Raw genomic sequence first — 21,432 nt, forward strand, 5'->3', positions numbered from 1 at the left:
CCATGTATCTTGCATTTTAATTTTTCATGGAATTTGCTCTATTGGTTTACGCTGTATAGTTATTATGAATTTGGATTGTCAGTATTACCTTATTTTTGTGGAAGACTTATTTTTTTTTATTTTATATTTACCATATACTTTTTCATGAACATCTATTAATACTTGGTTTGTTATTGGGGACACTTCTTGAAAACTTTTTCTTTCTTTTTATTGATTGTATTTTTTATTTTTATTGATTATATTTTTTGGAAGAATAGTTGACTCTTTCATTAAGCATTATCATTTTTGCAGAATTGTCTAATATTCTTTTTTATTTCTGAAATTATCAATTCTGAATAATAGCCTATCAAATTATTTTCTTGTAAAAGCATTTTATATGTTTTTTTCTTTTATTTCATGTTTGGGGAAGTTTGTGACATGGTATTTTTTTTAATCTAACCTTTATCCTTTGTTACAATGCTTTTTAAAAAAAAAATAATTAGCTGTATTTTTTGGAATAATTTTAAAAGCTTTGTGATATTAACTAGTCATGGTTATAAGTTGCAGTATATGCTATTCATATTGCAGAGTACAGTACTTACTCTTGATTATATAGTTTCTTGATGATAATTTTGATTAGATTAACTTTTTATGTTTGCAACTTATCATTTCAATTCAACTAATCTTGTTTAGAAAGAGTCTCTTGTGCTTTGAAGTACTTAACTTTATTTTGCTTATATTCCAAATATTTCAATTTATGAAGGAACATACTGGCAGTCTGTGATCAAAAGAGGCGGTGACATATGGTTGTTTTTGAGACATTTGCCAAGGCATGGATACTATGTAGACCTAAATTAATAGACATACTTAACCTTTATCTGTTTTTGTGTTTGAATAAGTTTTGTAAGAGAATTTGTTACTGGACAGAATGTGCTGTATTTAGTTTCTGAACTCTGAACTGAAATGGTGTATCCTTACAAATGATAACTTGTGAGGAATATCAGGGTATATTTTCATTGTGCATGATTTAAAAGGATTTTGGGTTTTACAAAAATCATGATCCCAAAAAGTTTGGCTATTTTCATGGTTGAGACCAGGTTTATTTATGTTGAGTTAAAAGTGGATGCATTGCATTGCATAGTACATATTTGAATGTTTCTTGAAGCTTTTTTTTTTATCTCTTTCTTTCTTCTAAAAGCAGGTTAGTAAATCTGAATATTCTCTTAATTATATACTTAAGGCTAGAATAATTAATTTTAATTAAAGTTGACTGGCAAAAAAATTTGTTTGGAAGGTAGAGAAAAATTTGTGCTATTAAAATTGATAAAAAAACTATTTACCATATGTTTAGTACGTTTAGAACTATTATCACAGGTAAAGAATATCATTTATGATTACTGATTTTGTATTGGAAGTATCTCTTCAGGTCAGATACTTGTGTGCAAAAATTGTATCATAAAAGCAAACAATTTGTCTTTATCAATAAGTAAGGATTTTGTGTTGCTTCTTTGGTGTCTTTAATTTTTACCAATAGAAATAATTTAGTGGCATTAGCGTTAGTTTTTAAAAAGTTACTGTAAGCATTTACTGTAGCATATTATCCTGATCATTGTTAGCATTGATCTGCTCCTTCATGTTGCTAAAGGGATGCCAGTTGCCTTTGGAATTGTAGCCTTTTGTTAGCTACCCTAGAACTCCAAGTAGTTTGTCTGATTTGGAATACTTTTTTTTTTTTCAAAGCCATTGTTACTGGTTAACCTTGAAGTATGGTACTAATTTCAAGGCATAAAGATTACAAGGAGCAATTTTCAGTATTATCTGAAACTGGTTGCCTTTGAGGTTATCAGTAATGATAGTTGTAGAACAACATATGGTTTGGTATGACTACTGGTTAACAGTTCTTTCGATGGTTATTATAAGGTACACATTGCAACATTAGCTTGCCCAGTAGTGAGAAGGGTTTAGAAAAGGGGTTAAACACAACCGCCTCTGAGACATAGAAGCCTTCTCTTTCTGTCCCTTGAGAATACAAAGCAAACCAAGAATACTTTTGTCCTTGAAACTAGGTTAAACAAAAAGACAAATTTTTTTAGTACAATCTGTAATAGCAAAATTAGAATAATTTCAAAGATCAGTCTGGTGTGTTGTTAGCTTGTATTTAATAAATACTAAATTCTTGGTTTGCATTAGATTACCCAGCAGTATTTAAAGATACTGTCACTAGGCATGTAATCATCTTTTAGTTTGAGTATTTTTTCTTCTGACAGGATAAAAAGATTTATTAGAATAAAACAATAAATTGTCCCTTGAGCTATATTGATGAAGGCTTTGCTGAAAATGACAGGTATTTTGATTTCTTCCCCATATTATTTATCCCATTGGCCTATTAGGTTTTCTGTTGAAAAACAAATGAGTCATAAATGTTATTTGATTTTGAAACTCATTAAACAAGGAAGACAAATGTAAATGGTAAGCTATGAAATTTTGAAGACTAGTATCTGACATGGTTAAATTAGGGGAATTTCACTGTTCAACTTTGATCTTGATACTTGATCATTGTTTAATATTGGCCCTTAAAGAGATTAGTTTTTATCATAAGGAGCATCCTTGGGCCAGAAGGAACAGTTTGTGAAGAATTTGCATAAGGCAGGCAAATCCCTGTCAGCAAAATGAAATAGTAAGGAAAAGGGAGAAAGCGGGACTAGAGCAGATGAAAGACTGAAGTTCTAATAAGTTGAACAGAAAGATTCTCTAAATCGTAGATCTACATCATAAAGTTGGAGGAATTGAATCTTCACTTACTCATATCATTACACTATTCTTGGTATGCCAATTGAGTTGTCAGAATATTTGAGCTCTCTTGCTGAAAACAAGAAATGTAGACGGTTATAGTAGCCCAAATTTGATTTTCTCATTTCTTTTAGTTTCACCTTAAACTTGAAATTTGCAGTATCTAAATTAACACTTGTATATTTAGGTAAGAACAGAGTGACAAGTCAAGACAAGTTTCCTCTGAGGTTAAGTTATGAGATTTTGAATGTTTAAAAAGTAGTGTGTTTCAACTGTTGTTAAAAATTACAACAAACTTGAGCTTTTCAGAAATTCCACTTTCCTCTTTCAGAAAGAATGGAAGAAATACAGTACAGCACTATATTGACTGCCGTTTTTATACATGGCAAAGATAGGCTCGATGGAAGTGTGCCCTCTTCCACAAAGGCTCTCTGTAAATGGGAAGAGGCATGATAAAAAGCCAAAGAGATTTTTTTGCAATGTTTACCTTTATATCTTCAACACAACTTTTAAGAGTTGTTATTGCTGTATTATTCATTATCTATTAATGAAATTGCATAGCAAATATCCTTAGAATTAAGTGCCTGCATGTGAAGAAAAACAATGAAGGGAAGCAGTGTATGCTAATGCATAAATTAGATTAAAATATTCTATGGGCAATAATACATAACAGTGGCAGATAATATGTAGATATGTACTGTATAATTAATAAGAAATAGAAAATAGGCACAGTATACAAGCATACCATAGTGAAAACTCAGGATATGATTTAGCTGCTCATTTTATTTATTTTCTGCGAAGGATTAACGAAAAAAGTTAGGATTTTGCTCATATGAAAAATGCTTCTCTAGAAACTGCAAGCTCTGGCTTATGCGTATACTAGGAATGAAACTTAAGCAAAGCAAAATCTAATTTGCTGCCTTTTTGGGCAAGTTACAGAAAGTTCATTGTTTGAGGCCTCATAATGCATAGTGAATTATTTACATTGTTTTTGAGTGTATTGTTATACTTTCCTAGAAATTTGGATTATTGTGGAACATCCATACCTTCCATGAAAACTAGCAATAACTAGAAATGGGTCTGAGCATCTATATCACCAGGAAGTGATCAAGGCGATGACTTCATGAGAGCAAGTGTATTTTTCCTTAATGTTATTGCTATTTTGGCCAATCCAGGAGCTGATAATTGATGGCTGTCAGATTTACTGTACATGTTTCTCTTATCTGTCCTATGGATTAAGGCATAATTTACACCGCTGTATATGTTCCATATGTGGGAATAGATGTTAGTCAAATTCAGTTCAGCATACACTAGAAAAACAAGACATAATAAGTACTTTGACAAATGCTGATGGAGGATGCAGGTGTAGCTGTATTTAGGCTTTCGGCAAACTTTTCAGTTTGCTACTGTAAGGGAAGGAGATTGCAGTAGTTCATACCAATTGAGATAGCCCAATCAAGTGTTAACATGAATGGCATCTTGACACTTGTCATTCAAAAGTTGATTCATTTAATATCTTAATTATCATTCAAAAATTCTCTTGCCAATTGAATGAATAAATTTTTCCTTGTACCAAGAATATTAGGCACTATGTATGTGAATTCACAACTATAGAAATCTAAGCATATAAAAAATATATATTACATATAGCAAAATTGGTAAATGGCAGTCTGTTTTTGTATTAGTGTTCTCTGTGTGAATTGGATGAACTTATTGCACTCCTTTATTTATTCAAAGAAGGTGGAAAAAAATTGATTTGGAATTAGAGCTCTGTTGTAGTAATTTTTAGGTAACTGTCTTAATTAGGCTTCAGCATCATCACGAGCATTTTTTACACCACCTTATTTATGGAGTAAGTTCACCCCACTCCTGTGCTGGAGTATGTTCACCCCACTCCTGTGCTGTTTCTGCCTGAACTCCCATCAGGGCAAGACCTGGCCCTTTCTACAGGTCTTTCATCATGCTGTGCAGACATATACTTTTTAGACTGTTTCTCATCTCTTTTTGTCTTGCCAAACCATCCATCTGTGAGGTCTCATTTAAGAACTAGTTTTTTTTTCTCTTCCTAAAGAATCCCACTTTGGCCACCCATATGTCAGAGAATGTTTAATTATAATGTTAATGATTGTCATGATTCTTCTACCTAGATTTAGTGTGCAGTAATTATGCATTACTTTTTAATAATAATAATAGTTTTGCATCATATTCAGTGCTGTAAAATTATATAGGGTGCTCTTAATTTCAACCAATAAGAAACTGCACTGTCTTGCTTACATAGTGTACATTTTTTACAGTGTTTCCTTAATATTTAAATGTAGAATGTATTAAGCATATTTTCCCATACATTTGGTCCTGTTCTAAAAGAACTTCAATAACCAGAAACTATGGTTTGTACTACTTAGTAAAAAAATTAAGTATATCTTTTTACATAACTCTATTATGTAATCATATGTGCCTTTTTTTATGATGAAAAAATGTAGTCCCGTCAGACTTTCATCAGACAGGATCCAAAAGATTACCACTATACATACTCTGTCCTGCTTACTTAGTTAACCTCCAATTCCTCCTCACTTTCTTGTTAGAAACTGAAGCCTGCAAAGCTTGCTTGTCAGTTATTTATTTGTGTTCATCTTCATGGTTATCATGTTTTTTCTCTTGATTTATGGACACTCCTCTTTGTAGGTACTGTAGGTTGCAGTATTTTATCCCTACCAATTTTTAAGTGAAAGGTTTTCTACAGCTGGTAACATTGCTTTTAGTAATTTGTTAACATAGTGGCAAGGAATACGTTATTCCACTTTGCCTTTGTTATTTGGGCTTGTTCATGTTTTCCTTTTACTTCATTTAATTGTTTGCCACTTTACTTTTACTGGCATCCATTATTTTTTGGTTTAAGCATCCTTCTACTATTGTGTCCATTGATGTATTGTTACCCAGTAGTACTTGCTGAGGTGGTAGTTTTTCAGTGAAGTTTTGCAGTGTAGTGATCCAGTTATAAGTGTTATTTTAGGCTAACGTTTTAGTATTTGTGTAAAATTCAGCACGTCTTGGCTTTCTTTCATGGTCTTCTTGTGTGACCTTTATGGTCATCATGTTTTCTGTGGGACTTTGAACAGCACATGTCTGTTTTCCATTGACCAAGAACAACACAAAGTTAGTTGTGCTGAGCCCATACTCACTCCACACAGTTTGTGTGGAAGGTATGTTGCGAGAGATTTCTAGAGCAGCGGTATATCCTCACCAAGGAAGGAATGTATAGGGGTGTTCATCAAAGATTACTATGTACTGACATCAACTCAGATTCCTTTGATGGCCTCTCTGGAGCTCCTCCAGTTGCTTCTTTTAACCTCCTCTTTACAGAGAAGTTTAACAAAATGTAAGCATTGCATTCACTACCAAACCGTTTTCTCGGTAATGAAATAATAAATATATAAAAAGTAAATGGGTCTTACTTTACGTGGCTATTATAATAATTCCTCTTCACGTGTGAACTTTTTACTGAAGTATCTCCAGAGAAAGAAGACGAGAAGAGAAGTCCAGAAAAAAATATATTACAAATGGTTTTATACTGTGTAGATTATGTTTTACACTTTCATGCTTGTATGTAAGAAAAAACTAACATGGGTACTTGGTTACATCTCTTTTCATTGTAATAAACAACAGCATCAGAGCCTATAACGTATTCCATGGTTACTGTCCAGAAGTGCAAAGTGAAATGATGTACCCTAACTTCCCTTCCAAGAGTTGCCACACTTGATACCATGAGTGAGTGTTGCCATGTAGCTCTTTTTCATCTTTTTCAGAGCGAGATTACACTTTTTTTTCCCAAATACTAAAGTTTTTATTACCACCTTCCTGAGCACTCCAATACTGTTTGTTTTGCTCCAAACCCTTCAAACCAACTCATAAGAGGTCTAGAGCTGAAAAGAGGGAGGTTGGGAATTTTGGTAGTATATGTGCATACCACCGTGTACCCGGTATTGTGCGATAGTCTTGAATGGTGTGGTACTCTTGGGTACCCCCAAACAAACTGTCAGTAAAGAAGGGTTAAGCAGTGTGTTTTGTCCACTGATTTCTGTTAGTTAATATAGTGTAAGTTACAATTGATGATTGGCTCTTCCCTTGAAATGTGAGCAGCCCCTGAGCTGTTGGGTGTGACTGTTTATTCTCCTTTGCCTTGGCCACCCTTGATGACATCTCATGTTCTCTCAGGTTTCTGGGGGAATAGCCTCTGAGTAGGGATACTAGTGGTGGTTCCTTTTGTTGAGACATACTTTTCCGGAGAGTTGATATTGTAGCCATTCTAGGACCAACGGTGGTGTCAGGGATTGTCTTACGAGAGCTTGCAGTAGATCTCTCTCCAGGGAATGCTCCCTTTGCAGAAGTCATGATGGACATTGTGATGTTGATCATTCCTAAGGGCATAGGGAGAGATGATGACTACTATCACTTGAGGGACTCGTTTCTAGTCAGACTGTTGACTAAGTACCCTTTCATGATTTGGGGATGTGAACAAGGTTGCTACTCATATTGCTTTTCTTTCTTATCTTGTCTAGCACTTACAGGGTTGGAAATCTTTCTTGTTATTGTTTGCTCCTGAATGTGGCAAAAACCCAGAACCCATCAGTCGCTGATGAACATTTTTTTTCCTCTTCCCTTTCTCCAGGATTTTGTTGGTGGTGACCCACGAGATATTTTTAGGGTTGGCATAAGCTGAGGTGTCACTTGAGGAAGACTAGGCTTCTAAGTGACTGTTAGTACTCTCAATCACAATAAGGTGGTGTTGAAGAATACCTTTTTCCTCTCTGACCATAGGGTGCAGTCAAACAGATTTATGATTCATCTGGCTTTGCAGATGGTTTTATAGTTTGGATGAAAGCTCATAAGTCATGGAATTGGGATTGTCTTTTACAATTTGGAGCAAACATCTGGTAACATGTAAAAAGGGCAGGTGTATGGAGAAATCACACCTTTTTTTACCTAATTTTACCTAAGGGACATTGCCCCCAGTACAGTGTTCTACATAAGGGATGTTGCCTCCATGTCCCTAGATACTTTTTATTTGGGACCTGTGGTGTCTGCTCAACAGGTTGTGTAGCCGCCCAGGCTCCCCTTGGACCAAAATGCAGATTGTTTAAGTTACTCAAAATGGATAAGGCTAAGGTTTGCTGGCTTCTTGCTTCTTTCATGAGGAGGCAGCATCTTGGGTAAAGAACAAGTTGAGTTGGGTGCAGATGCATGTGAGCTACATACACTAGCACCATTATTTGGGCTCTGGCTTGTAAGGTATAACTTATGGCTGATTTGTAAACTGGGTTTAATTTTCAGGTCACTCCCACATTAGATTCTTCAGATTTTATGATCTCACTTCCTACAGGAAGATTAGGCAAATTCAAGATAAAGGATTTTATGTTATGAAATATTTGAGTACTTAGAAGATACTGTGTAACTACCATTTTTTTATTTGATGTAAGGAAATTTTACTGTTTAATATGTTTTGTAGTTTTTAAGAAGAGGATAATAGTTTCACACTTCTGTCTTTTGTAAGTATGTTTACTGCAGTTCAATCAGGCTTTGACCTTTTAGCAAACTGGCAAGTACTAATATAATAATAATAATGATAATAATTTTGTAATGCATGGATATACATATATCTTTGTAATAATACTAAATCTGCCTTAGATGCCTGTGTTTAGAACTAAAAAATTATGTTCATCTGGGAGAAGGTCAAGTTTATTAACATAGGTCTGTATGAAATATTGGAAAGGCTAGAGTACTTCTCAAAGAGAAGCATGTCTCATACAGTTATTGTGCTCGTACACATTTGGGTCAAAACCATTCAGTGGTTTCTGCAATTCTCTCGGTTAAGATTTTAGTGATTCTGTAAGTATCATAGAATCCTTCAGAAATTACTGTGCAAAAATTCCAGTCAATTGGAAATTAAAAATCATGGATGGAAGTTTAGCACATTTTATCTGAAGCATCAGATTTTAGTTCATAAAACAAAGGTTTAAGGAAGTTGCAACACATTAAAGCATTACTGTACTTGAATCTTACAATATCATTTGAGGAATTTCTAAGATTTGACATGCTATGTAAGAGCCACACATTATCTTAAATTCAAGATTATGACTTGAAAGTCTTTATTTAAAATCTTTTGAAGATGTGTAACTAGCCGAGATTAGTTTAACTAGTTGAGATTAATTTCAACAGAATACAGAACTTTGGGAAAGTTACTGTAGTATTTCACAGTATTATGAGGCAGTGATTACTGCCATTTACATTTCCTTTTCACTCTTTCTCTACATAATTGTTTCACTTTTTTGTTTTTAATGGGTGTACTTGCAATCATCACACATCTGTTTTTCTTCATCTTACATTTTATTGTGTATGTGTTACTGTGTAACACTAATTTTGCTAATTTTCTACTGCTGACAATACAGTTGACAATCAAAGAACTTTGAACATCCCTTGTGTTGTTGTTCTTACAGGGTTTTCTGTCTAGAGCTGTTTGATAATTACACTTTCATTCCATATTCAAAATCGTCAGTTTCAGTCAGTGTTGCTGCATATTTGGTTCCAAGTAATGTTTCACTCACATCACATATTCAACTTGAAAGTTTATCATTACAGGAGCAGATTTGTTTCATGACCAGCTGAATACTACTAATCGTGGGACACAGTAGATACAGACATAAATCAAACCAGAAAATTATATGAGAATGAAATCTTACAGGCTTCAGAATATTTTAAATTTTAGTATTTTAGTATGTTAGAATAATCATTATAATAATCAGTGTGTTAGGATGAGATGGTATTATAATAATAATAATAATAATAATAATAATAATAATAATAATAATAATAATAATAATAATAATAATAATAATAATAATAATGGGAATAATAATAACATTAATAATAATAATAAGATATAATAATAATAATAATAATAATTAATGGGAAAATCTGGGACAGAGATAAGCGTGAGCTTATGAATATAATAAATAATTATAATAATCAGTATGTTAGGATGAGATGGTATAATAATAATAATAATGTATGGGATCAGACAAGAGATATGCGTGAGCTTGTGCATATAATAATTTTTGTAAGTTGTAGAATTGTGGTATTTCATTTAAAAGATTGCCATGCTGATATTTTTTTCAACTAAAAATTGTTCGTAGTAGCTTGAGCCTACAAGAGTTGAATCTCGTCTCATTATAAAATCAAACCCTATATTTAGAGAAGTATGCTGTGTTCAGATACTGAACTGTGAAACATTCATAGAACGCAGTTAAGTATATTTTCACCGACCCAAGATAATCCTATTGAAAGTTGTCATAATCTAGCATACTCAATTCATCCAATATATTTAGTTGACTTGATAACAAACACCGAATGATTGGTCTTGGAGATAATTTCCTTTGGAAATTGACAGGACCTTTAAATCTTGCCAGTTCATCAAACAAAAATTTTTACAAATTTTTAACTTAAAAGGTGAGATATAGAAGAATAAACACTAATAGAATTAAAATACTTGAGTGTTCTAGGTAAACAACAACAGTAAGTGAATAATAATAATAATAATAAATACAATTAATGATATAATAATAATACTATTTGGTCTGATGACAAAGGATAGGGTCATAAATCTTTCAGCACTGCCATGGTGGCAGTGATTGTCAAAGGCTTCTATTTTGTGGCTAAATTTTTTTTGAGATTTTTAAGGTTCAAAATTCGAATACAGTATCTAAGGTTGTCTTTTTAAAATTATATGGTTTTGTATGGTGGGTGGACCATGGTGATTATTGTGAAGTATAAGAATTTGTAGATATATATTAGATATTAGTCTGATGGGAAATGTTTATATCCTTAGCCTTGGCAAATTTACTTAATGACAACCAATTTTATGAAAAAAAATTCTTATGGCCTTGCTCTTGGTAAATGTATTGCTCTATATGATTTTTTTTCAGGTAACATAAAAATTTGATCATCAGTAGGGATAACCTTTTTCATATATAATATTTTCTTTTATGATCGTGAACATCCACTTCTGATGTAAATTTAATTGGATATTTGTCCTTTGTTTGATGTATTTTAATTGTTATATAATGTTAGTGAACATGACAGAATGCAGTTAATCTTCTCCATATTGCCCTACCTGTTGAACAGTGCTTCTAATTTTATGGAAGTTGCTTAGGGAAAGTCTGTATTAAGATGGTTTTTGGCTTTAAATCTTTGCAGACATGTATAAACTTGAAGTACCCTTGATTATTTTATTGAAAGCTGTACATACAGTATGTTTTGTTGATATATTGATTAGATTTGTGGTTAGGAATAAAATACAATGTTAAGTTGATCTCTACTGTAAAGATTGAGAGAGTTTTTGATGTAAATAGTATATTGGCATTTATGTATTAATAATGACAGTAGTACTGTATATTTGTTGTTGATTCTACAGATACATATGTTTATTGCAAAACATTAATCTTAAGATGCCTTATTCCATGTAGAATTATTCCAGTCAGACCACCTGCATTCCGCCTAATAGAATGCTCCCTTGGCTCTCAGCAGTACCCTCATCCCTGTTGTCCATCTCACCTCATTCTGTTGTGTTCTGTGAATGGCCTATACAGTGCTAGTGACAAGTCATAGACCAAATTTGTTACATTTATTCAAACATTCCATTGTGTCACTCTATAGCATCATCACAACATGTTGCTCTCCCATTCAGCCTTTATGAAGTTGCCGCTGTGCCATCCTTTGTCTTGGTCTTCTTCCATGGTCATTTTCCTCTTCATGTATATGTACAGTATTCCAGTTTTTAAAATAAGATTTGCACGTGTGTGAAGGGAACTTAAGTATCGTGATTTAACACAGGATTGGAGTGAGCACCTTGGTTAAGCATCAAGGGTATGTTTCACTCCTGATCTCCCACCCCTTAGTATTTTATTTTGTGCTGTGGCATAAATTTTTAATTTTGGTATAAATTTTAAATTTAATATTAATTGAGGATGTCAAGCAAATAGTCACTTTTATTTTATTTGCTTTTATTACATTGTAATTGATGTTTTTTTTACATGGTTTTGTCATTCTTTATATTTGTGCTTTTTAGAGTTGTAACAAGAGTAATAAGTGTGAGGGTATAACAAGGGCAATTTTCACAAGTCCTCTGGCTGTTTTTGTATGACTGGCTTCAAGTATATCTCAGTGGCACATATTAATAAACGTGTTGTAGTCATTGCACAATTAATGCAAGAAGCATAGTTGGCCCATTTCTGGCATATGACTGCTCTTCAGTATTTCTCCTGTCTCCCCTTGTCTAGATTATGGATTTTTGAAGACTTGAGTCTTGTCAAGTGATGTGCGCTACCTCCTGTGGCCACTGCACAGGCCATGCGGCAGGGAAGAGGAAATGTGCTGCACTGTGTGTGGCCACTGCACAGTCCATGCTGCAGACAAAATGAAATTGAAAGATATGACCTCATTGAATTTGGGCTTTTGTGCTCCCCCTCATGCAGGGTTGGATATTCCCCTTTTCCCTCTTCAAGCGAGTCGGCTGCTGCAAACATTGTTGGCATGCCTGGCAATTGTTCCCCATTCTCATTATCCTGTGGGAGCTCCAGTTGCTAGTCAAGTGACAAGCCCAACCTTTCTGGACCACTTAGAGCAAGTTCTCTTTCTCTTTCAAGAAAGATCTGGTTAATGCTTTGAGGCTCTACCTCTACTTCAGCATCATTCCTCACTGTTGAAAGACTAAGTGAATTCCAGAGTCAGGAAGTCAACAGTTATAAAGAACTAATACATTAGTATTCTTGCTCTGGCAAGTCATCATGAAGGGTTATTCAACAAGTTCCATAGGGTGATGATTTATCCTTCCTAAAAGGTTTGCGTAATTGTTGATCAGAAGGGTTCTTGGGCTTTTGGATGGAATTTGCCGTGTACAAACCATTTTCTTATTGTGGTACACACATGACCTTTATAGGCTCTACTGTCTTCCTGTCTGTTTCACTGTGGCATATCATCTTCCCTTCGAAATTGCTATTCTGGTATATTTTTTGGCTAATGAACAAGCAGTGTAATACAAAAGCAAGGTTTACTTACAAATTCATTTTATATATATGTAGTGGATTTTTACTGCTCTCCTCCCATCCTCACACTTATTGTTTAGATCTCTCAAGCACAGTAAAGGTAGATGAAGAGTGGGAGGCTGATGTTACTGCCAAGAGAAGTAGGAACATGCTAAAGCATCTTGTTGTAACTGGATTAGCTTTACATAGAATGAGGCATGGGTTTTCATGAAGAGTTATACATTTTGTTAGGATGATAAATACTGTACATACAAGTGAATTATTTGTTTGCACTAGTTTTCATATTCGTAGAGATGTTTCTTTTTAGTAATATTTCTAATTTATATGGCTGTGTATACACATTTACTCCTGATGTAATTACATTAAAGTTTTCTAAAAACTCCTACCTGTCAGGGTAGATGGAAGTGGGTGTTTTTTAGGGCCATTTTTTGGTTTGTTGCTGCTGTGTAATGTGGAGACATTTCATTCTTTAATTTATACAGAATATTGTAGCCTTACACTAAAACTAACGTTAACAGAATAATGATCAATAAGATAATTATTTATTGTACATTTGTCTAATATAGTACTTTAAAAAATAAGATTTATCAACTTCATCAAGATAACTGCACATACCCAACTACATGTTCACTTAGAGAATAGTTTCTTAGGGTCTTAATTGTCTGTTGTAAGGATAACTTATGACAATGAGAAATGAACATGAAATTTTTTTCATCTGCATCTAGTTTAACACATATGATAGAAATGTGAGCAAAATAATGAACACATTTATCTGTGTCCATTATTATAAAAGTTTTAACAAATTTAGTCAAATAATTAACAAATATTATTAGTACCAGGAGCGTGAAATGAACATAATATTCTTACCCTTTGTAATAGCTTTCCTGCTTAACAGTTCAGACTTGGAGGAAATCAAGGTAACAGATTTCTTAAAAAATAATCAGCCTACAAAGTTTGAAATTTTAAGACATTTAGGAATGACATTTTGAATATCACATTCTAACCCCTGGGCTATCTTGCTCCTCTGAGTGTGTATTGTTTGGAAGAACTGAACCTCTTTTAACATTGTGATTATCAGATAAAATTCTTATGAAATGAAAACCTCTCGGACTGTTCACTGTTGGCAAGGGGCAGTTTAAAACTTTTAATAAAATAGTTATATATGTATACACTGCTACAGAAAACTAAAAACCCATTGCAGCACTATGGTTATGGATGTAAGTTGACAACTGATAATGATATACTGTACTATAAAATAGCCAAAAAATTGAATAACATGGTGCTTTGTACAAGTTTGTTATCCATTGTAAAGTCTCCTATTTTTGGGATAAGGTTTGATGGGAAATTGATTAGATTTAATCACATACAAATATGAGAAATATTAGATTGTATATAATAGACAAGTGAATGTTGGTTGTAGTTGTCACTTCACACTCTTTTTAGGGAAATTGTTAAACAGGTTTTGGATACTTAGTATTAACATTGGAAACATTTCTTCTTGTTTCTGGGTTTCCAGTATTATCTTAAGTCATTTGCAATCCATTATAATGCTTATTCCAAGTCACCTCATGGACTGACAGCTAGTAGGATGGCTTAAGGAATTTCTTCTTTTTAACTGTAATGGACTTATTTAAATTTTACTTTTTTACTTTTAACTGAGTTTTGAGTCTCCAGAACCTCTTTTTGTTTTTGAGAAACTGAATCAGTATAAGCTGCTTTTTAGCACTTTTGCTACTAGAGACTTGACAGTTTATCAGTCATCTTGTTCTCAATTAACCGTTACCTGTGTTTCTATTTTCTTTCAAACATCCAAGTTCTCTTGGCTGCCTTATTGTTTCTATTTCTCTTCCTTTCACACACAAAAATGTAAGTTCACTATTTGTCCCAGCAAATTGTATTCATACACATAACAAACCCTCAGTCTTAACAATAGGATGATTTCCTGCGCAAGCTGGTAACTGGATGGATCAATCTAAGATTGAAAATCAAGGAATCTGTGACTTATGACAACCCTGATCGTCCAATCCGTTGTGAGACTGGCAGCCATGCATGTACGCCGTGACTGGTCAGTCTTTTCCTGACCACCTTGGTCCTTTGTTTTGCCCTTTATTTCTCATTGTATGTGTGTATGTGTTTGCTTGGTTTTAGTTTCCCCTGGATCTTCGAAGGCTTGTTAGCGTATGTGCCCGGGCGTTTGAGGATTCCCTTGCTCAAGGTGTTTGGCTTCCGAAGCAACTGACCCACATTCAACATACAGTAGGTGTAGAGCAAACATGCGTACAGTGACCAACCCCTGTGTAGAGTGTCAGGCATGGCCCCTCTCTCAGTGGAAGCTGTTCTACAATAAGAGAGTGCATCATAGAACATCCATGCTTCCGTTTTGGGAGGGATTTTTCCCTCCTCATCAAGATTTGACAGCTTACCGGATCGACTCTCAGGCAGGGATGGTACTAGGGTAGTTAACTAGATCTCCTCCTTTTCTTTCATCGATTCATTGGTGGAAGTTTTGGGAGGACAAAATCAATAATCTTTTATTTAATTTGACTCCTCTGTCAGGTTCCATTTCTCTTTCTGGAAGGGAAGATGTGGTTCCTAATTGTAATCTTGTTTCAGGGGAAGAAGCATCCAAGATGGCAGCGCTGTGGTTATCGCTGGGGCTACGGGATCCTCCATCCTGGGAGGGGTTGTTGTTGCATTTTCTGGAATTGCGGACCCCTCCCCCTACCCCCATAGCAGTCCCCCTACCTCCAGGTCTCTTCTATGAGGGACCGCAGGGCCCCCCTACTTCCAAGCAGATGAGGTCAGCACAGCAGCTACCTAGTATCCCTCTGCCGATACCATACTGTATTCCTCCACCAGTGCCATCTTGTATTCCTCCGCCGAGGAGTCAAGCAGCTCATTCTGGGTTGGGAGAGACCATGACGTCACTCGACTCATCCGGCCATCCCATAGTGTTGGAGGCAGCAAGCGGCCATCTTTCAAGACCAATGACGTCATCATCCGCTTGCGAAGAGACATCTGAGACACTGTTTCAGTCGCTTTGCGATAGACTAGACTCCGTGTTGGAGAGTAAGTTAGCAGCCTTAGCTCCGAAGAGGAAGGGCATTAAGAGGAAGGCAGACATCACCACGGTGAAGGCGAGGAAACGTGAGTCAACCTAGATGGCTGTGGGGTTAAACAGAGCAGATGGGTTAACCCCCAGCCGGTTAGGATACTTGTACCTTCCACCCAGTATAAGTCTATCCTATTGTTAAGACCGAGGGTTTGTTCCGCATATGAATAAATGACAAATTTTAAACCAATTTGTATTTTTCATAGGTAACAAACCTGAGGTCTTAACAGCTAATGGCCCACCTTTAGCTGCCCCTCTACCCTCTCAGGTATCCTGACCAGTCACGCTGTACATGTCTGGCTTCCAGCCTCACAACGCATCAAATGACCAGGGTTGCCAGAGGTCACCGATTCCTTGCTTTTCAATCTTAGATTGATCCGACTGTTTTCTCAAGGTGATTGATATAGAGAAGATGGACAACTCGGAAGACTGTGCATAAGGCCATTTACTAAAATTTCCTCAATGGCTTTATTTCAAGTGCTATTAGATGCAGGATACATTTAGTGAAAATTATAAGAGCATTTTTCTTGCTTCCCTTAGCCTTCCGATAATTCTTGAATACCAACGAGAAATGAGGGAATGTTGTTTATTTTGAGCTGATCTGTCTGCCCAGTTTCTTTTCAGTGCAAATTCATTATTATCATATAAATATCAGGCTTTCCCATGCATCTTTCTTGGGCTTATTGCTTGTGAAGAGAATCTACTGATCCAGTGAACAATTATAATGTGCAGGATATTGGCAGGTATTTTTGATGTTACTCTGCCATCAGACTAGTTGTCTTATGACTAAAAGTGGAAGGGTTACAAAGAAGTACAACAGCAAGAGAAATAGATTTCCTGCAACAAGGGGATCTCTGTAGTCGGTTTTTAGTTTCTGTCAATGAACATAATGTGTCTATTGCTGTGCAGTGCAGATGAAACTCCAATGCTCTAATGACAAAAACCAGTAACAGCCGCACATTTATTAAATTCATCTAAAGTGCAGTAATTATATAACACATCACAGTTGGGGTTTGGTAAGCTTCTAAGGAAATAGAAAATCTGCTGCTGGTATGTAGCATATGGTTTATCCCTTCTCACCATTACCACAATGAGAGAGACTGCCAAAACTGGCCACTGAGCTCATGCACATGTTATGCACTCACTTCTAACAAGTTCTTTGCCAACTTTTCATGGCTACTTTCAAAAGTCTTACAATTGTCCTTGCCCAGCATTCAGGCAAATTTAATTGTCTTCAGAACTTGCGCTTCTGTATAAGTTTTGGTACACAAGGTTTTGACTCGTTATGTAACCTTTGTGGGCAGAGCAAGACTCCTAACATTTGAATAATGTTTCTTATTGGTCTTTAGTGTTTCAAGCAAATAGACTGTTTTAAGCACTTCACTGAGAAATCAGTGTCATTATCCACTTTGTGTTCATCAGTATTTCTCAAATATTGGTGATACTTGTAAATGCACTTTTCTATTAACTTTGTTAGTACATATAAAATTTCTTATTTTGAAATGGTTCCAAATAGCATCTTATGATCCAGTGCCAGAGCCAATAATGGGTCATAAAAGTGTTTTAAAAGTCCACATCATTATTTCATTTTATTTAGTATTGGTGCAATTTTTCAGACTGATGTCTGATGAAGTGGTTCGTAGCTATAAATAAATCTTATTCCTTCCATCCATCAGCAGTAAGTTGGGTTTTGGTAGTGGTTGAAACCCAAACCTCCTTTTATACAATATTCATTTTTTATATTTGTTTCCATTCAATCTTTCATAGCGTACTCAATCAGAGGCAGTTTATATCTACATAAATGTTTATGAAGTGTCTAGCGTGGACTTCGAAACCAGTTTCATTTCCATCAAGTAATGTCAAGTCAGGTTGGTTATTTCCTCCAGAAGTTGACGAACACAATACTTTAATGTAATTTAGGTTGGCAGTGTAGAAAAATGGGACTAGTAGTAAGGTAGGTATATTCATACACATCTTGTATAATTTAAGCTTCATTACATATTGTTCTGGAACTGTGGCTCTCCCATAGGTGTATTGTTCTTGCTATGTACTGTTCCTCTCCTTGAAATTTAGTTTTAAATTTTTTTCAATCTAAATAGTGCAGTATTTATGCATCCATGCATACGTACATGATACTTAATATACATGTAAAAATATCCAGGAAGCAATGTTAAGCAATGTTAAGTTTTATCCTAGAAGTATACAATACAACAACATACTGTAACACATTACAAATACATACCTATATACCATTGGAAAATGTATGAATTTTAAAAATTAATATAAACTCTATGAAGATAGAATGAATTTTAACTTTATAAGGGAAAACCTAAGCATTAAACAAATTAGTGACAATGAGAGGATTGAGTGAAATTTCAAGTGTAGTGAGTTATAAGTAAGAGAATCAATTAGTGTACAAGTTATATAAAATAGTGTATAAGTGAGTTAAAATAGATACCAGTCATACTCTATGGAAGACACTAATGATTGTATTGAAGGGAATGCTGTGAGATTCAAGTTCCAGAGGATAAGCATTTAGATGGATATGGATTTGAATGTTTTTTGTTGTAATACACATGTGTAAGAGTAGTAGGAATATGATTGTAAGGTTAGAGTGGCCACTTCTGTGTGATTATGCTTGCAAAATGAAGGAAAAAGTCATCATGTAAACATAAAGACTACAAAGCAGTTTTGCTATAGTACTAAGGCAGTTATTGCAGGGCTAGTCTTTTGTACTATTTGTTTTTAAATCAGGCAGAATAAGAGTATAAAAAAATTTAAATCGCAATGAGGCATTAAGAGTACATAATAGGGAATAGCTGGCAAAGTGACAGGTAAAGCAACACAAATAGAATTCAGGGATAGGGCATATTGTTGATACGATGCTGAATAACACTGGTGACATGCTTCGAGTATTCTACTCCAGTAGTGTGTATGATTATTTTTTATGGCTAGCATTAAGTTACAGGAGACTGGTAATGTTAAAAAAGTGACTAAATGAGAGACAAGTCAGTGGCAGCCGAAGCAAGCCAAGTGCGAGTACTCTATATATGAAAGTTTAGGTTTGTATGTTAGGAAAATTACAAATTACCTCAGAATTTGGAATTTTTTAGTGTTTTGACCAATGTGAAGTTCAGAAGTTAATTTTTTCTTATACTGTGAAAGACAATACAAATACGTAGTATGAATGAAGTTTAAGTTGGAAAATTGTCAGGCTGTTGAATATCTGTTTACAGAGAAGCTAGTAGCTTTTTAAAGTTTGGTATGTGGTTATTTTATGCTGGGGAGATTGCTTGAGTCATTGCAGAATAAGATTATCTTATGACATCAGTAGCCAGAGAAAGGGTATGGTCTAACATTGCCTATAAGGTATGTATGGGTTTTGATAGTCAAGGTAAAATATGCCCTATCCCTGTAGCTAGCCCCTCATAGGTGAAAGTTCCTTTAGTTTGTGGATTAGGTTCATAAGGAGAAATCAAGAGTAAATGCGTTTACATAATACATGCTAAAGTTAGGCTGGACATACCGAAGTTGAGGTTGGGGTGGATGTGCAGTAGAGTACTATGTGATTAACAAGAGGTGGCTTAATACCCTCAGGAATAGGAAAAGGAAATGTTAGAGTATTGGTTTGGTCTTGTAAAGGTGTTTTTCATTTGTTTGAGACTGCTAATTTTAGGAAACCTTATACTAAAAAGAAGGGGGGGTTGGCCAGGGATATGATTATTTGACGTTGTTAACAAGAGGTGTTAGTTGCAGGCATTGTTCAGACATGAAAAAGAGTGAAACAAGAACGTTAAGGAGTATAGTATCTTAAGTACCAAATAGTAGAGAAATGGGCAATAGTGATTCTCATAATTTTTGGTAGGATTTCTGTAGACCAAGAAGGAAATCTTTTATTTCACACTTGAGTGCATCTTGATGATTATTCCGCAGTAATTTTGTACTACTTGTAAAGTTCTTTGTATAATGTACTGTATGTATATTCTTACAAATAAGCTTGACAAAAGAGAACAATCAACTCTTCAAACAAAGAGTGCTTGATGACTGAATTTACACAAGGTAAGTTTACTCAATTAAGGATGCTGTACTAATCATTAAAAAGGAAGTGGAAATACTTTGTAAATATATATGTATTTTGTATGCTCAACATGCAAACTAAATGGTTTTTAGGGCTACGAATTCCTAAAAAGTTTGAGCTATGAAAAACTGAAACCTTTGACTTCTAAGGTACAGTATGGATTTGATAGTTTTGCTTTGAAATATATAGTACAATTATTGTTATTGATAAGACACTCCATTTAACATGATAAACTTAAAAAAGATTTTGATTTTATGGGAACTAGTGAAATCATTGATAGAAAAATTGGGCAGTGTTGAGAGGACTCCTTAAGAAGGGTGAACTTAAGAACAGAAAAAATGGGCAATATGGAGAGGACTCTGTAGTAAAGGTGAACTTAAGAAGCATAATGTAATGAATTAGTGCATTTTAGATTATGTTCTTGTGGCTTTGTTACTAATGGAATATTTTGCTAAACCATCATGTATTATATGCTAGTAGGATCATTGTAATATATTGTAATGATTTTCTAGAAATGTGAGAAAATATTTGAAATTGTAATATTTCTATGTTGAAAGTGACTTGGTAGTTTGCCAGGAATGAAGTTGTTTGTGTATTTCAATAAAGATTTTATTTTTCGTTATAAAAGTTCCAAAGGTACGAGTTGGTCAGTTGTCTGCCATTATGTTCCTCATTCTTTGCTGTTCAAAATTGAAGTGAGATTGATCCGAAGCCTTTCTTTTTACATGCAGCCTGGGCAGCGAGCTAAATTGCTTTTCAGGACTGGTGTACGTGAATGTGGGTGAGAGCTTCATAACAAGGAAAAAAAAAAAAAAAAAGTTTTTTTGAACATAAGTCTACTAAATACATTAATAGTTAGGAAATAGCCAGGAGGAGCAGTAGACATTTTGTGTTATGTTTTCTGAAATGTCATTTTTGCAGGAATAATTTATGATGCAGACTGAGTGCAGGTCTTTTCTTCGAGTGAATCAAGAGGGTGTGAATTTGTGTGAATAGAAATCATTTTTATTATGATGATGATGTATGACGAAGCAAACAAATGTTTTTAATGGTTTATGATGATAGTTACAAGATTTAGTTTAGTAAAATCCCCAAGCCCAGGAATTCAGGGGTGGGTACGGTCCAGACCCTCCCGTGATGAATTGGGCTTGAATATAAAATGTAAGCGAGAGCATATGGATGCATTTCCCTTAAGGTTCTTGTTTAGGGTGTGTCCAGTGCCCGCAAACAACCAACCTTACTTTGGTGATGTTTTTTGGTGTTACTCCCCCGATGATCTGCACTTAGTCTGTGTTGGAGATTTTGTTCCAGAAGGTTTTTTTTCATAATTTTCTTTTTTCTTGGTTTTTGTTTTCCATATTTTTTTACTTGTTTTGTTT

At 34.6% G+C, this 21,432-nt stretch overlaps 2 protein-coding genes across 2 annotated transcripts in view; one reads left to right on the forward strand and one right to left on the reverse strand.

Annotated features, from left to right (window-relative positions):
- LOC135200334 (large ribosomal subunit protein eL22-like) overlaps positions 1–21,432 on the reverse strand; it is a 182,782-nt gene that overhangs the window by 76,546 nt on the left and 84,804 nt on the right. The gene's annotated exons all lie outside the window — the stretch shown is intronic.
- Positions 1–21,432, forward strand: part of LOC135200335 (synaptobrevin-1-like) — an 84,648-nt gene that overhangs the window by 61,618 nt on the left and 1,598 nt on the right.

Source organism: Macrobrachium nipponense, chromosome 26, assembly GCF_015104395.2.
Source record: "Macrobrachium nipponense isolate FS-2020 chromosome 26, ASM1510439v2, whole genome shotgun sequence".
NCBI classification, from domain to species: domain Eukaryota; kingdom Metazoa; phylum Arthropoda; class Malacostraca; order Decapoda; family Palaemonidae; genus Macrobrachium; species Macrobrachium nipponense.